This window comes from Dendropsophus ebraccatus, chromosome 7 (genome assembly GCF_027789765.1).
Source record: "Dendropsophus ebraccatus isolate aDenEbr1 chromosome 7, aDenEbr1.pat, whole genome shotgun sequence".
Classification (NCBI taxonomy): domain Eukaryota; kingdom Metazoa; phylum Chordata; class Amphibia; order Anura; family Hylidae; genus Dendropsophus; species Dendropsophus ebraccatus.
The window spans coordinates 90,256,557-90,267,772 of record NC_091460.1 but is presented as its reverse complement, the minus strand read 5'-3'; positions in this window follow the sequence as shown (position 1 = coordinate 90,267,772).

The following is an 11,216-nucleotide window of genomic DNA, read 5'->3' as shown; positions in this document are numbered from 1 at the left end:
CACTGGCCCCTTTGAATTCTGCCACAAACTGCACCCGGTCATCTTTGTATCTCTTATCCTATAGATAACAAGGTGAAACAGAAATACCCCGCTCCCCACCGCAATGCCTCCCGCGGCAGTGTCGGTCCGGCCCCCGGCTGATACACGCCCTCTGGGGACATCCCGGGGATTCCCCAGCAGAGCGCGCACCAGTGACCTCAGTGTACGCCGTCAGCCTGCTGTTCCGGAAGTACAGGCCGGCGGCATACACTGAGGTCACTGGTGCGCGCTCTGCTGGGGAATCCCCGGGACGTCCCCAGAGAGCGCGTATCAGCCAGGGGCCGGACGGACAGGAGAAGAGAAGACAGGCGCAGCGGGGGAGCGAGGTGCTAGGTGAGTTGTAGTTTGTTTGTTTGTTCTTTTGTCTGGGGGCCATCTATAAGGGGAGAGTGCACAGGGGGGCTATATACTACAGGGGGAGAGCAGAGGGGGCTATATACTACTGGGGGGAGATCACAGGGGGCTATATACTACTGGGGGGAGCTCACAGGGGGCTATATACTACAGGGGGAGAGCACAGGGGGGCTATATACTACTGAGGGGAGCTCACAGGGGGCTATATACTACAGGGGGAGAGCACAGGGGGGCTATATACTATTGGGGGAGCTCACAGAGGGGGCTATATACTACAGGGGGAGAGCACAGGGGGGCTATATACTACAGGGGGAGAGCACAGGGGGGCTATATACTACAGGGGGAGAGCACAGGGGGCTATATACTACTGGGGGGAGCTCACAAGGGTGCTATATACTACTGGGGGGAGCTCACAAGGGTGCTATATACTACTGGGGGGGCTCACAGGGGGCTATATACTACTGGGGGGAGCTCACAGCGGGGGCTATATACTACAGGGGGAGCTCACAGGGGGCTATATACTACAGGGGGAGAGCACAAGGGGGCTATATACTACTGGGGGAGCTCACAGGGGGCTATATACTACAGGAGGAGAGTGCACAGGGGGGCTATATACTACTGGGGGAGCAACAGGGGGATATACACTACTGGAGGAGAGCACACAGGGGGGCTATACACTACTGGGGGAGCAACAGGGGGGGGCTATATACTACCAGGGCAGTCACCCCCTTTGTACCTTATATCAAAGGGCTGGTGAGAGAGAAAAAATGCCAGTTTTCCCGCTAATAAGCAGCAATTCTGTATGTAAATAGTTGAACGTTTGTGAAAAGTAACAAAGCACATTTCCTACTGATGTTCAGCTCGGACCTTCACCTGACTATAGACCCCGGTAAGTGGACCTTAACTAAAAGTTTTTGAGTACCCCTGACATATAGGGTGCCTTCACACACACCGGATTCGCAGCGGATTTTGCTGCAAACTCGCTGTGTGAAATCCACTGCGAGTACGGTATGTGTAAAGCTACCCATAGAGAGATTTATCAAACTTTGTGCATAGGAACAATGGTGGAGTTGCCCAATGCAACCAGATTCCAGCTGGATCCTGACTGGTTGCTATGGGCAACTAAACTTTTTGCACAAAGTTTTTTTTAATTTTTAAACCAACATTCGGCTAAATAAAGAAAAAGAAAAACCCAATAAACCAATTCTAGTATCTTAGGCGGAAAAGAGGGGAAGACACAGGGAAAAGCAGGGAGGGGAGAAAAGGGGAAAAGGAATGAAGGTGGTAAGAGAATAGTTACTTACATGCAATCCATACCTGGGTGGTGAATGATGAGCGGAGGTAGGGAGCCCGGACGCCTCGGAACCACCCCACTCACGGGTGGATCTCACCAGGAGGGGGGGGAGGGGGGAGGAGAGGAGAAAGCTACCGATCAAGGCTGTGTCAGGCTGACTGTCCTGTAGCGGGGCGAGGCAAGGAAATCCAGCCAGGCATACCAGGTGGAAGTGTAGGTTGAGACCGCCTTCGGTGTGAGCGAGAGGAGGTCCTCCATATGTTGAGTATGGGTGATCTCCTTTAACCATTCTTCCAGCGACGGGACGTCTGCTGAACGCCAGTGTCTGGGGATTACGGTTTTAGCTGCTTGTAGCAGGTGGCGGGCGAGGGAGCGTTTGTATTTCTGCTGGGCCATGGGAAACATAAACAGCAAAACAGACTCCGGGGTATTGGGGATGACAACACCAGTGATCTCCGAAATGAGGGACAGAACCGCCCTCCAAAATGGTTGAAGGTTGGGGCACCCCCACAAAATATGTACCATGGTCCCCGATGCGCCACTGCATCTCCAACACACGTCTGGAACCGAAGGGAACCAGCTATGCAAGAGCACAGGGACCCTGTACCATCTCGACAAAATTTTATAACATGTCTCCTGCGCCTTCGTCGCGACAGACGTCTTGTGTGTGAGGAAGAAGCAGCGGGGCCATTGTTCCGTGGTAAATTGCTTTCCGATTTCCCTTTCCCATTTCCCACAAAAAGGGGGGAGGTCCTCAGATCTGACAGAGAGTAGAATCCCATAGATAGTTGAGATGGCGTATGTTGGAGGGGAGGAGGCCAGGCATAGGCGTTCAAAGTCCGTGGGGGGACGGGAGAGATGTTTACCCCTTGCGACGGTAGAATGGAAGTGGGTGAGTTGCATATAAGCGAACGGTGCTCTTGCGACTGGTGTATCAGCGGGGAGGAAGGTGGAAAGGGGTTTGAGAGCGCCCTTGTCTAATACCTGGGTGAATCTCAAAGGATTACGCTTGGAGAATCCCAGGAAGAGAGCAGGGGAGGCTCCAGGGGGGAACTCCGGGTTGTCAGTTATCGGCAGTAAGGGGCCTAGGGGGTCAATTAGGGAAGAGGTGGATCTACTCGTATGGAGGGACGCGAGCGTGTGGCGGGTGGAGTAGGACATAGTGCAGGTATCTGATAGTGTGGGGGACCACGTCCATGGAAGCGTGGCTAAAGATTTGGAGGCAAGTGCTTGGGCCAGGCGGACCCATAGTTTTGAACTTTCATTGTGGATCATGTCTAGGATTCTAGCATGGACGCACGCCAGATAATATAAACGGCTGTCCGGGAGGCCAGCTTTGCACAAAGTTTGATAAATCTCCCCCCATGGGATCATACAGACAACACAAACAGAAATGATGGCATCTCACCTAAATTCTGGTGAGGTCAGAATATGGCAGCAGCCTGGGGTGAAGGAGAAAGAGCGGAGACCGCTGCTTGTCACTATGGAGGTGTCCAGCTTCTGGAGCGCGGGTAGTGGATTGGATGATGGCATCGTGGGTAGTGGACTGGATAGGATGAAGGCATTGTGGGTAGTGGACTGGACAGGATGATGGCATCATGGTTAGTGGACTGGAGAGGATGATGGCATTGTGGGTAGTGGACTGGATAAGCTCATGGCATTGTTTGAATATAATATAATATGATGCAGTACACAGGTGGAAGGAGACTACTTTTTTCAAGGCATGTCCTTTTAATTTATAATTCACTTATATTACTGTAAATGTCTTATTGGTCTCATGATTGCCATCTTCATTGGACCTGTTCTATTCTGTTTTTTTTTTTTTTTGCTGATATCATGTAAACTATGTCCACCCTGCAGTGCTGTGCAATGTACCAGTATACTCCAGCCTTGATCCATGCATCAGAAGTGGCATACTTGTACATTACACAACACCGCTGCACATAGTTTACATCAGTGCTTCTCAATTCCAGTCCTCAGGCCTCACCAACAGGTCATGTTTTGAGGATTTCCTTAGTATTTCACAGGTGATATAATTATACTCAGTGCATCAGGTATTCTTTGTATGGGATAGCCTCAAAACATGACCTGTTGGTGAGGCCTGAGGACTGGAATTGAGAAGCACTGGTTTACATGATATCAGCAAGAAGACAGAACAAATGGTGATCACAATCATGTGACTTATAGTGTCAGGAACCGGACAGCAGGACAATACAAGACAGTGATCCCTGATGCTGAACCCCGCCCACTGTCCCTACCTGATTGCCGCAATCCGCCCTAAGATGGCGGCGGGCAACTTGGCGGCAGTCCCTGTACTGTCTTGGTGGGACACAAAGACAAGACAGACAGACAAAACACAATAAAGAATGGTCGACAGTCACAACAATCGGGCAGCGCAGTACAAAATCACAATCCAAAAGCAAGGTCAATAAACAGGTAGTATGGTCAGGGGCAGGCAGCAAGCAGGGATAGTCAAAATACAAGGCAAAAATAGTCAGGCTAAACAGAGGCAGAAGCAGGCTGAGACAAGCTCAATATCCGGCAGTGAGAGGCAGGTTGGCACACACTATATAGGAGACCAGAGGTCCAGTGCAGAAGCTGATTGGACCAGACCCCTGATCTCCTCAGAACCCCTGGGGCAAGAGCAACCTGACTGGCAGGGAGAACAGTCTATCAGACAAGCTAACCAGCATCAGAGTTAACTCCGGAGTAGCCAGGAGTATCTCAGGCAAAGCGGGTGTGGCTGAACAAACCCAGAGGAAATAGGCCAGTGTTCAGACAAGGTTGAGGACACTGCACAAACATACAAAAACACTGAATATCAGTGCCATCTCAGCCGCGCAGCACGAGCTGAGGGGCGCACGGAGTTCATCCCAGGCACATTCATGACATATAGGACATGCAGGGCCGTATTTACCACTAGGCACTCGTGGTCCGGTGCCTAGGGCAGCACCTTGCAGGGGGGGGGCAACACCAGGGAGCAGGGGGACAAAACCCCCCGAATTTTTTTGTTTTTATTTTTCTAGTTTCCCTCCTCCCGTTCAGACGTGCCAGTAAATCTGGTGTCTTTTCCAGGGGGGTGGGGGGTATGGTGATGTTGGTCAGGTCTGGTATCGCCAATAGGTTCGTGAAGATGGAGCGTCTTCAGGTTTAGTGCCTAGGGCAGCAGCAACTGTTAATACAGCCCTGAGTACATGTACAGAAATAGGACATATACAGAAGTCTATTACAATGGGACTTAAACTGCATATAGTGGAGTGAATAGTGAATGTAGGAACAGACAATACAAGTAGTCTCCCTCCACCTGTGCTCACAGCATTCCAGGCACCTATGGGTTAATCCCCCTCCCCCTCTTCTGCATTCAGGCTCCTTTCTCTTTTTCATATGAACCTTCTGCTGTAACACCATGCGGGACTCGGAGGAGAAGGAAGGGAGCCTGGAGACAGTACTGGGAAAAGGCTGCCATGTCTCCACACTCCTGTCAGTGCCCCCAGTACATTACAGCAACAGTTAACAATAAAAGGTTCAGTTAACAATAAAAGGAGCACTGAGTGCAGGGGAAGGGGATAAGCGCCCTGTATTGCTGAGAAACCTGACAGCCGCCCCCCAGCCTCCCTGCAGCACTCACCACACGCTCTGCTCTCTCCAGCTCCACAGCCGTGTGCCCCGTCCCCTCCCTGGACTCCGGCAGTGCTCCTCCAGCACCACCTCTTTCTTTGCCATGTGCTGATGCCGTCTACAGACAGCCCACAACAGATGTGTTAATGCCGTCTGCAAAAGCAATAGCTTTTGCAGACAGCATTAACTTGCTGACCCTTCAGTGGGCCCCTGCCTGAGTGGGCCCAGGAGCCACTGCCCCCCCTGCCCCCACCTAATTTCGCTACTGCCCCTGCTCCTTCCCCTGTGTCACGTGCTGACTTCAACTGTCCCTACAACAGACCTTTGAATGGAAGCGCAAATACACTGCAACTCACCCACATGCACAAGCCCTAAATGTGCACATAGGCATATTGTTTAGCCTGGAGATGCTAGAGGCTGGTAGAAACAGAGGCTTTTAGGAACCTCATGGCGGTTGCTGTCTCTACTGACTCTACTGTGTCAGGCCTAATTTTTGTGAGGTTCCACGCTTGCCGGTAAAGGCCACTTTATGGTCTTTTTTTTTACTCTTCAATTAAAATTTTCAAATCAAATTGACTTCAATTCAAATGCTATTTTGCAGGGCTGTCTGGTCATCTATTGTATCTCCAAGATACACACCACTTTTCAAAGGAACAGACAGTGAAAATGGTGGATCCTAATTTAGCATCCTTGTGTTATCTGTGGATGTCAACTTGCGGGTGTTCTCTGCCCTCCTTTCATTTTTTAGCTGTTTCAGTAGTCAGCTACTGGTCAGTCTAGTAATTTAAAAGACAAGTTATTAAGGGGGGGGAGGGAGGAGGGGAGCTGTCTGCTTGTCAGGCACTGGCAACATTCAAAGGACTATAAAAAAATGGTGGGTCCTAATTTAGCATCCTCCTTGTGTTGCCCAGACAATCTGTGGATGTCAACTTGCAGGTGTTCTCTGCCGCCCTCTAATTTTTTTTTAGCTGTTTCAAAGGCAGTAGTCAGCTGGTCGTGTTAAAGGCCACTTCATGGCCTTTTTTTTTTAATCTTCAATTTCAATTTTCAAATTAAATCAACTTCAATTCGACTAATAGTCGAATTCAAATTCGACTATTTTGCAGGGCTTACTGTTTTACTGTTCATCTATTGTATCTCCTTTGGTGTCAGTTAAGTTTTTGGGTGGTTCATATGCTACCTGTGTTTTATTGGTTCCCTGTGTTCTCACTGCCATGCTGTGTCAGGCTAAATTTTGGGGTGGTTCACGTGCCCACGCGGTGGAATTCCACCCTCCATTGTGGGTTGCCAGATGCCAGAGTGGACGTGGATGTCTGCTATCTGTCAGGTACTGGGCCCCTTTGAGGAGTCAACACAGATGGTCAGCAGTGATGCCGCCATGATAAGCCTCACCATCCCGCTGCTGTGTCTGCTTCAAATCTCCCTGCTCAGCCTTTGCCTTCGTCTCAGGAGACGAGGAAGAACATCCGCTGCTAGATAGCCAGCCCACCCTCACGTCTTTTTATCAGCACGAAGTAGAGGAGGAGGAGAAGACTGCTGCCACGACTGAAGAGGGTACCCATGCTCAATCCTTAGCTGTTGAGCGTGTATGGCCTAAAGAGGAGGTATTGGTGGAGGAGGAGGAAATTGAGAGTCAACCTATTTAGGAGAGGGAATTCTTGCGTGTTGGGACCCTGGCGCACATGGCTGACTTTATGTTAGGCTGTCTTTCCTGTGACCCTCGGGTTAAAAATTTTTTTTACAACACCGATTACTGGGTGTTCACCCTCCTGGACCCTCGGTACAAGCAGAACTTTTCCACTCTCATTCCTGCCAAGGAACGCAGTATGAGAGTGAATCAAAATTAACAGGCCCTGGTGCAGAAGCTGAAAATTTACTTGCCATCTGACACCACTAGAGCCAGAGATTGTAGTTCTGTGGGCCAAAAAGCGGGGGGGGGGGGAGCAGGCAGCTTGTCAAGGGGCAGGGGGGAACACTCTCCAAGGCCTTTGACAGTTTCATGGCACCCCAGCAAGACTATGTCACCTGTCCCCAGAGTAGACAGAGTGGGGGGAGGCCTTCAGAAAGATGGTGAGGGAGTACCTTGCTGACCATACCAACGTATACAGTCTGTGGGTAACTGCAGGTATATAGTATATGCCACCCGCTTACATAGGGCAATTAGCAGTGAGCTTTAATGTGACTGTAGTAAGAAATGAAGAAATAAGAAAATATAGTGGTCACACTAGTTTTTGGAGGTTGTTGAATAAAATCTGTGGATAACTGCAGCTATATAGTATATACCACCCTCTTACACAGGGCAATTAGCAGTGAGCTTAGATGTGACTCACCACTTCTCCCCACCACTGATTTGATTTGGGTTTGACTTGGAGGTGCTGGGCTGCCCTGCCTCTAGCCTGTTGTCAGAGCGGGTCTTCAGTGCAGTTGGTGGCATCATCACTGTCTTGAATGATTGTTGGGAGGCTCACCTGCTACCGCTTCTACCTGGGTCACTCTGACCTCACTGCCATGCTGTGTCTGGCATAATTTTTGCGAGGCTCACTTGCTACCTCACTTGTAATGGTTCTCTGTGTCCTCACTGCCATGCTGTGTCAGACCTAATTTTTGGGAGGTTTCACGCCTGCCTCATCTAAAGGCCAGTAACGGACACTTTGTGGTCTTTTTTTTTAATGTTCAATTTCAATTTTCAAAGCACACCGCAAACATCTCATAAATTGTTCAGTGATCGGAGCGTTCCTATCATAAAGTAGAGCAGAGGGCTGCATAGACGGTTGTGCATAGGGCGCCATTTGGCCTGGCTGTAAGTTAGGTTAGCGTTGGTCTGTGGACTATTTTTTGTGTGGGCCAGTGACTTACAGGAGGATCCGATGGCCGTAGATGCAGGTATTGAGCTGCCAGCTCTGTGTCGGAAGGCCTGCTTTGTGAGGCGGTAAATGAGTTAAATGTTGGTTTTCTGCCAGTTTGTCCTGAGATTTGGCTTATAATGAAGCGGAGCTAAACCACTACACCTGCGCTATTAATACCCAACCCCCCCCCCCCTGTACTTCTTCCTTCTACTCCAGAAGTAGAGCCTATGCAAATTAGAGTCAAGAACGCCTTAACCAGGGTTGAGCACCACACTGAAAATGGCTTCTGCCTGTACTGAAGCAAATCTGGGCATTCATTTGAGCGCGGCGCATATCTGTACGGTTCCCACGCTCCCAGCATCTTATTACAGGTGCTGCCCGGGCGGGGGGGAGAGTCCGTTACAGGCATTTCACCTCCGTGTTCTGTGAGGAACACGGAACGTGAAAATGCAGCCTTAGTGGTAGTCACAAGAAGCACTCAGGCATCCAGGCACCTTCTGAGTCTTTTTTATTGTCGGTGTCCTTGTCTCTTGATTTGTCTGTAGGCCCCGATTGATTCTGGGACAGCTGTCAACTATGTTAATTTTGCCTTTGTGGGCCTAGACTTTGTGGAACTGGAGCATCCTTTTCCCATGATGAGAGGGAGTATCCGCTTCAACCAACCCCCCCCCCCCCCCATATACATTTGCAAGTTGGTTCTCGCCATTTTGAATCCTTGATTTCTTTGTCATGGACAATTTGGCAACGGAAATTGTTTTGGGACCCCATGGTTGCATAATGATATCCCCTCCTTTGACTGGAGTAAAGAGAAAGTGATTGAATGTCCCCAATGTTCCTCTCACTGTATTTCTCTGCAGTTGTCTTGTTGCAAAACCCCTGAGGCTTTTTCTAAATCCCCTGGGGCACAGTTGCAGAAGATATTGAGGAGAAATCTGAAATTCATTCGGATGTTAGTAAGAGTGAAAGCTGGGAGGGGCATGAGGATTCCGAAGAAACCAATAACCCTAGACCCTCATCTGACCCTGAATTTGAATTTGTGTTGGTTGAGGGTCTGAAGGCCCCTCATTAAAAAAGGAGGTACTGTCATGCCTGTTCATAGACTTCACTTTTGGCCATGATTCAGTGTCTGAATTGTTTAGTTCCTTGCATCAGCCCGATTTCTGGGCAGAAGATAGCTTAGATTTAGTGGTGATGGACAGCTGCCTTCATCTCTATTCCATGTCAGTCTGTGTTCTGCGTGCTCTAGATCTGTGAGGTCTGGTCCAATCACACTTTGTTCTGTGACTTGACATCTCCTAAGAAGTCCACTTTTGTTCTAGGACCTTGCTTGCAAGTCTCTTGTAGCCTGAGCTGGCATTTATTTTGGATTGGATTACTTGTATTTTGACCTTTTTGCCTGTCCTTACCTCTGCTTTTGGTGTTTTTGTACCATTCTACTATCTCCAGTTTGACTTGTATCTGCTTGACTATTCTTTATTGTGTTTGTCCATCTTGTCTGATTCTGTGTTTCACTTAACCCAGTGTAGGGACCAACGCCAAGTTGTTGCTTGCGGCCTGGTGCAAGTAGGCAAGAACAGGGGCCTAGCACTAGGGATTACACTGTCTGTATGTCTTTCCCTGTCTAAAGTCTATGTCCTGGAGTCCCTAAAAGTCAGAGACATATAAAATCTTTTTATTGGTTGAGGTCTGATTGTTGAGCTCCCAAGCAATAGGAGAACATCCAGGGTAAAGTTTATGCTTAGCACATTTTCTCCTGACACCCTGTCACACAAAAAAAACATATTTGGTATTGTTACATGTGGAATTATGCAAGCTACTTAAAGTGTGCCTGTCATATCAAAAAACTTTTGACATGTCATAGAGACATGAGTGTTCAAACCCGTACCAATCGGGAGAACAAGCAGGGGAAGATAAAAGAGTTGGAGAGTTGGACTTATAAAGGAGCTCTATGAAGCTTGACTTGTTCTCCCGATTGGTAGGGGTGTACACACTCAGACCTGGACCGATCAAAACTTTTGACATGTCTCTATGACATGTCAAAAGTTTTTTCTAATGACAGTGACACTTTAAAGCGTAACTGTCATTTAAATGTCACTTTTCAGAAATCAATAAGTTTCAATAATACAAGCGATTTTAAGAATCTGCGTAATAGGTCATATTAGGCAAAAGAGTTTCCTTCTGCACTCAAAAAGCTGTTTTGCAGCAAACCCGTCTTTACTTTGCTCCTCTGTAATGAAGATGACTTCGCTTGATAATGAGCAGATAAGAGAGGGGAGGGAGGCTGCAAAACAGCTTTTTGAGTAAGAAAGAGGCTTTTTTGCCTTATTAAACCTATACAAAGTTTCTTAAAATTGCTTATACTATTCATTTCTGCAAAAAAAAAAAAAATTACTATTACACTTTAAATACAATTTTTAGAGATGAGCAAACGTTTGAAAAGTTTTGTTCATTTGGTTCGCCGAACTTTACCACAAAGTTTGCGTTAGTTTCGAACCGAACCTAAACAAACAGCATTATAATATGAGAATGGTTGCAGCTATTTTAATGGTAGTATTACAGAGTATAGGTTCAAGACGCAGCAGTAGGTAATACCGTGAAAAAAAGTGAAAATTTAATAGTGGGGAAGCCTCCTGACGTCATTTATTATTATTATTTATTATCATATATTATTATTATTATTTATTTATAAAGCGCTCTTAATTACAGAGCGCTATATAATAGATAGTGACAGGGTCGGACTGGGCCACCGGGGAGCCGGGGGATCCCCCGGTGGGCCCCACCCCCTCCTCCCTCTTGCAGGGCCCTTCCTCTGAGCCAGAGAGGGGCCTCCCGTTTGGAAGCTGCCTAGTATCGGGAGCTCAAGGGGGCCCCCTGCTGGCTCCCACACTGCTGGGTGAGTTCAGCACCGCATCAGGGCCCGTTCTTTCTATAATCATTGGCCCTCCCCTCCCCCTGCTCACCTGGCTCCTTACATCAGCTCTGGGCCTCAGCGCTGACCTCTTCCTGCCTGTCACCAGATACTGAGAGCAGCAGCAGCAGCAGGGCCTCCTCCATCCACCCTCCCC